This window comes from Tamandua tetradactyla, chromosome 2 (assembly GCF_023851605.1).
Source record: "Tamandua tetradactyla isolate mTamTet1 chromosome 2, mTamTet1.pri, whole genome shotgun sequence".
NCBI lineage: Eukaryota > Metazoa > Chordata > Mammalia > Pilosa > Myrmecophagidae > Tamandua > Tamandua tetradactyla.
This window is the reverse complement of record NC_135328.1, coordinates 178,927,768-178,934,161: the sequence shown is the minus strand read 5'-3', so window position 1 is coordinate 178,934,161 and position 6,394 is coordinate 178,927,768. Positions and strand designations below refer to the sequence as shown.

Below are 6,394 nucleotides of genomic sequence, written 5' to 3'. Positions count from 1 at the left end.
GTCAAAGTAAAGAATTAACCTCAGGACTGATAATGATATAAAACTGCAAATGTGAGCTATATCTGTGATCTAAAATTTTTGTGTGGATTAGAACAGCAAGTAATTGCTATAATTTGAACTTTAGCAATAAACTTATAGTATAAGAAACAAATGCTCCCTTAAGTGGATCCTAAATTTAGAAACAAAAAGAAAACAGGAGGTGTATTTTGGGACATTTGAGGAAATTTGAACGTGTACTCTCTTTCATAGGGCAGTATTAAGTCAATAATTATATTAGTTTTCTTGTTGCTGCTATAAAAGACTCACTGCAAAATCACTACGCAAATTTAGTGGTTTAAAACAACGCAATTTACTCCCTTACGGTTCCGGAGGTCAGGAGTCTCAAATCAAGGTGTGGGTATGGCTGTGTTCCTTCTGGAGGTTTCAGGGTAAGTTTCCTTGCCTTATTCAACTTTTTAGATGCTGCTTGTATTCCCTGGCCCCGTCTGCCTTCTTTGCACCACTACAAGATCTACTAATACAATGATCCTCCTGTGTCCTTCTCATAAAGACCCCTGTGATTACACTGGGCCTACCTGGGTATTCCAGGATAATCCCCACCTCAAGATTCTTATTCATACCTGCAAAGTCCCTTTTATCATGTAAGAGAACATGTTCACAGTTGTTAGAGGTTAGGATGCAGACATCCTGGGGTCATAGGCAGGGGGTAGGGTGGGGTATTATTCAGACTAGCACAATAATTCTATGAGATCTGTAGAATGTCCTTGTTCTTAGTAGAAACATAATGTGAAGTATTTAGTGGTGAAATGTCATATCTGAACCCTTCAAAAACCTCAGTAAACACACACACGGAAAGAGATAAAGCAAATGTGTCAAAGGGTATATAGCTACTTAGGTATTCGCTGTACTATTCTTTCCATTTTGGTGTAGCTTTGACTTTTCAAAATAAAAAGTTTGGTGAAAATACATATTAAATTTCCTGTGTTAGATGTTTGCATACTACTTAAGATTTTATTTTTTTAAAGTTCCATTGATTTTATGAAACCGGAACCACTTTAGACCAGTGGTTCCCAGATTTTTTTTCTTTTTTCAGTATGCTATATGGTGGGGATCACATTTCATTCTTTTTCCACATGAGCATGCCCTTATTGCAGCACCATTTGTTGACTTTTGTTTGGTTCTTTGTTTGCTTGATTATTGTTTGTTTGCTTGGGAAGTACATGAGCTGGGAATTGAAACTTGGTCTCCTGCATAGCAGGTGAGAATTCTACTTCTGAACTACCCTTGCATCCCCTGGTTCCCATATTTTTAAACCAATAAAGTTTAAAGAAAATTTCTGGTGGACTGCCTATGTTTTACCATCCATCATATACAAAAGAAATGACATTTCAAGACTAAAAAAACTGAGACTGATGATCTCAGAATAAAGCCCACTTCTTTAAACTGTGAAATCCATTTAAGTTTATGGAAAATTTAACTATATTTTGTTAACTGTCCTCCCCTCCCCAGGCCCAAACAGAAGAACATTGAGGCTCAACATCTCCGTCTGGGAAACACTGGGCTGCCAGAAACCAACAGGAGTAGATGCAGTGATGCCCCCTCGTGGCAGCCTGGAGCATTACTGTCATCCAGCGTCATTTCCTTTGACTTAGAAGGGTAATTCCCTGCATGCCAGACAGTGTTGTATGTATTTTGGTTATATGAATAAACAAGACAAATATACCCATACTGATGGCGCTTACGACTAGGTGGAGAGACAGCTGAAAAAAAAAAAACAAACTAAAAATAAACTCAGTGTTATGGAAAAAACCCAGGAGACTAAGTGGGGCCGAATAGGGAGTTTTACTGTGGGTTGCAGTTTTTTTTTTCTTTAATGGGTTGCAAGTTGTTTTTTTGTTTTACTTTAAAATATACATTTTATAATACCTAATTGTAAAGTAATCATGTTAAAACACTGAATGAAGCTGCATCTGAGCTATAGGTTTTTGTTTTGTTTTGTTTTGATTTTACTATTATTACTTTTATTTTTTTCTCTATATTAACATTCTATATCTTTTTCGGTTATGTTGCTAGTTCTTCTAAACCAATGCAAATGTACTAAGAAATGATGATCATGCATCTATGTGATGATGTTAAGAATTAATGATTGCATATGTAGAATGGTATGATCTCTAAATGTTGGGTTAATTTCTTTTTTTCCGTTAATTAAAAAAAAAAGAGAAGGGATAATTGGAGCTGAAGGGATACAGACTGTACAACGGGATTGGATATAAAAACTCAGAAATGGACAGCACAATACTACCCAATTGTAATGCAATTATGTTAAAACACTGAATGAAGCTGCATGTGAGGTATAGGTTTTTAGTTTTTGTTTTTTTTTGTTTTTTTTTTCTTTCTATTATTGTTTTAATTCTTATTCTGTTGTCTTTTTATTTCTTTTTCTAAATCGATGCAAATGTACTAAGAAATGATGAATATGCAACTATGTGATGTTATTAAGAATTACTGATTGTACATGTAGATTGGAATGATTTCTAATTGTTTTGTTAATTCTTTTTTTAATTAATAAAAAAAAGAAAAAAATATACATTTTATATTAAAAACACCAAATGTATAATTCAAGTGATTACAGTGTTGTATTTCTTAAATCTTATAGTCACCAAGAAATGCAAAGGTCTCTTATAGATACAGGAATAAAGTGGTGTGAGGTGGTAGAATGGGGGTGGCCTGGAAATTGGGAGACCTGGGTTATCCCACTCTCATACTCGTAACAACACATGGGTCAGTTTCTTAAGAAAATGATTTTAATGACATATCTTCATGAACCACAGAGCCCATCAAAAGTATACAATCAATGGCTCACAATATAATCACCTAATTCTGTATTCATCTTCATGATCATTATTAGAACATTTGTATCACTCCAGAAAAAGAAATAAAAGGAAAAAAGAAAACTCAATCCATCCCTTATCCCAGCCTTTCCTTCTCATTGGCCACTAGTATTGCAATCTGTCCAATTTTTTTTTTTACCTCCTGTTCTAGTTTGCTGGCTGCCAGAATGCAACACACCAGAGACAGATTGACTTTTTATTTTTTCAAGGACCTCAAAATTAAACAATCTTTAATAAAATTCCTATAGAAAGCTCAGTCGCAGGGCAAACATTCAGTTCTTTTTCCATGTTATTGAGGACTGAGAGCTCCCAATATCCTTTGGAGAATAAGCAGTAGTTTTTCTGGAAGTTGCCAGTACTCAGAACGATCATCCATCTATGCATTCACACCAGTAGTTCCTATTGCACATATTAACACTATATTGCCACCTAGCACCCTAAAGATATGGTACCTTAACAAATAGATTAAAAAATCCTGCATGGCATGAAACCATTTCAATCTGAATGAATAGCCTTAAAAATCACATTACTACAAGTTTTAATAAATACAGTAAGAACAGCTGTCATTTTAATGAAATACTGAATTTTAGGTGCGTAATTTATTCTGTAAATGTTTTTTTTTTTAAATCTGCTTTCTTTCTTGGATCGATTTGCTCAAATATTATGCTCCATGAAGCAAACTCATAGATATCATGCAAAAACTGTATTAATGTGTGCCTCATTATAGAAGCAGCTGGAAGAATTTGATCACACAGTTAACGAACTGAAAAGTAACTTAAGAGAAAGCTTTGCTTTTTGGAAAACTTTAGAACTTAGGCTGAAAAAAAAACACAAAGAAACATCTTTTTATATAGAACTCCCAATAGAAACTTTACAAATATATATGTAGCATATATTATATATCTAATATTTGCCTCACCAATAGATTTTCAGCAAGTATGGATGGAATGATGCTATCATGGAAGATAAAATATTAACAAAAGAACGAACAAGTTTTCACAGATTTAAAATATATCTTTTGAAAAAGAATCAAAATTTCAAATTATATCATAATTTTTAATTTATACAATTGTAAAAGGGAAGAAAGATAGCTTTCTTTTAAGCCTGGTTTGGAAAGTAAGAATAACCACCAGCCTCAAGGCATGGGTAAATTGGCTGAGTGGTAACACTTAAATACAATATTGAAAAAAGATGTTTACACCTTTCCGTAAAAGTACCAAACACACTTAAAAAAAGAGAGAGAGGAAACATCTCTAGTAGCATTCCTTGGCGTGCAAAGTCTGCAGGAAATGCTTATCCATAGCGTTGAAAGTTTTCATTAAGAGTTCTGGTCAAGCATTCAAAAAGCAAAGGTGGTCATCAGGGATTATTCAGATTAGATTCAGTGGAATGCTTTGTTCTTATTTTAATTCTGGGTTCCAGGATTTCATTCCCTCTATAACATCTCTGGCAGAATCATCTTTAATTTAGTGCAAGTGCAAAATGAAAACTAAATGAAACCAACAAACACATCAGGAGCTAAGGCTGAAGGTTAAGATCTATAATTTTTCTGGACCGTGTGGGCCATCCAGTTCGCTTTAGTCGTCCAGGTTTCCCTGAGCAGCTCATCAAACTTTGGCTTAAATTGTTTGAGTGCTTCTTCTTCATTCTTCCCTAAGGCAAGAGAGTCCTTGCGACACTGTATATCCTTGACGGACGTAAGTTCAGGAAGCCCTGCAGTCAACCTCGGTGCAAACAGTGATGAAGAGATTCCCGTGGTGCCTTAGAATCAGAAATGCATCCTCACAACACTGCCAGAAACGGCCACACTTCTCTGTGCTTCCTGTTTTTCCCTGTTGAATAACAGGAATGAAATCATAGGTAAGAATAAAAGGCATTCTCTCCCTTTTCATGCCAAATTTCGACTTGAAGTTTCCCAGAATATGTTCAAAGAAAATGTGAAAGAGCTGACAGTTTTCTTGACCATGATGTTGTCACTATGTCACCAATCCCAAGGACATAAGAAGCTACACAGTAGCCAGCACAGGACAGTCACCTCCTCAATAGCTCGGTCAAGGTCATCCCCAGAATTGTATCCTTTAAGCTGGTTCAGAAGGGCGTCTTCGTTGAAGGCTGCTGCGGCCGCCACGTTGCTACTGTTCAGCTGAATATCGGGAATTGTTTCCGAGGTGCCCACCACCTCAATGAGGCCAGCACAGTCCCCTGTTGCCAGGCAGCCGTAAGGCAGCATCTGAAGATCCAGACCAGATTCTTTCCAGAGTAAATCCATCAAGCGCAGCATTTGGAGTGCCACCATATCCTGTCGTAAGTCATCTCCAGTTTTAAAAATCACTCCAACTGAATCCTCACCAAACAACTTATTGTCAGAGACCAGCCGCAAAAGCTTCATTTTGGAATCCATGTATTTGCACTTTCAACCTAGAGTTCTGAGAGGATGACACATGGGTTCAGAGGTGACTGTAGGTCAGAGAGGGCTTCCCGTGGGCATTCTGTTTTTAGACAGGAGTGCATGGCCTCCTTCCCTTTGGCTCTGTTCAGTTTCATTGCATTTAGTTTGATTAAACAATTTCAAGTTTTTAATTTATTGAGTGCTTCAACCTGCTTGGAAAGCGCTTTCATGTGGCCTACACTTTCCCGGCAGGATGCTTCAACGATGACACCAAATTGTGCCGAGACAGCAGGAATGTGCACTTCTGACCTAAGATGGCAAAACAGAAATTGCCCTATCCTCCAATTGGCAAGTGCTTTTTGTAATAGGAATCGAGAAAGGGCACAATCAAGAACTGGCTCATATTTTAAAACATGTATCAGTTGTAAAAGATGTTGCGAGAATTCTTCATCACTCAGCTGTCGCAGGCAGCCCACAGCATATTCAAGTCCAAATAAGATCTATTTCGTTCTCACCCAGTTGAGATAAGGGATCTCTGTCCAAGATTTCTTTCAGTACAGCTAGAAACTTTTTTTTTTAAGAAACTTTTTTCCACTTTGACTTGATACATTAGCACTATCACTGTTTGCAATCTCAGCTGCCTTTTCAATAATCTTATTGAAGGGAGGGTAATAGTAAGGTTGTTTTTTATTCTCTGAGAATTTAATATGCACTGGATTCAACATTTCTTCAAGTTCATCAGGAAATGAAGACCAGCTGTGCAATAATTTATCTCCAGGTCTCAGCTGTCCTTTAAAGTAAAAAATCATTGTATTTACCCATGCTACAGGATAGTGTACTTTTCCAGCCTTCCTGATGGTCTGATATTTAGAGGGGTTAATAGTTTTAGTGGACTTCTTCGTTTGCACTTTACCAAAATTGCATAAACAGCAAGATATAATTGAGCCATCCTTGGCAGGTCACAAATATTAATATCAAATTCCAGTGGTTCGTTCCAAATGTGATCATTTTTTCCTGAAATCTCTGAGCTTACAATAGTTTGACAAAGGAGCTCAGCACCATGAAAGACACAAGTTTTTTTTAAAACTTTTTTTATTAATAAAAAAAATTAACA

General features: G+C 36.4%; 1 pseudogene; it reads right to left on the bottom strand.

Moving 5' to 3' along the window:
* Positions 1-4,140: 4,140 nt before the first annotated feature.
* LOC143658008 (phosphatidylinositol 4,5-bisphosphate 3-kinase catalytic subunit beta isoform pseudogene) lies at positions 4,141-5,762 on the bottom strand (annotated as a pseudogene).
* Positions 5,763-6,394: the final 632 nt, after the last annotated feature.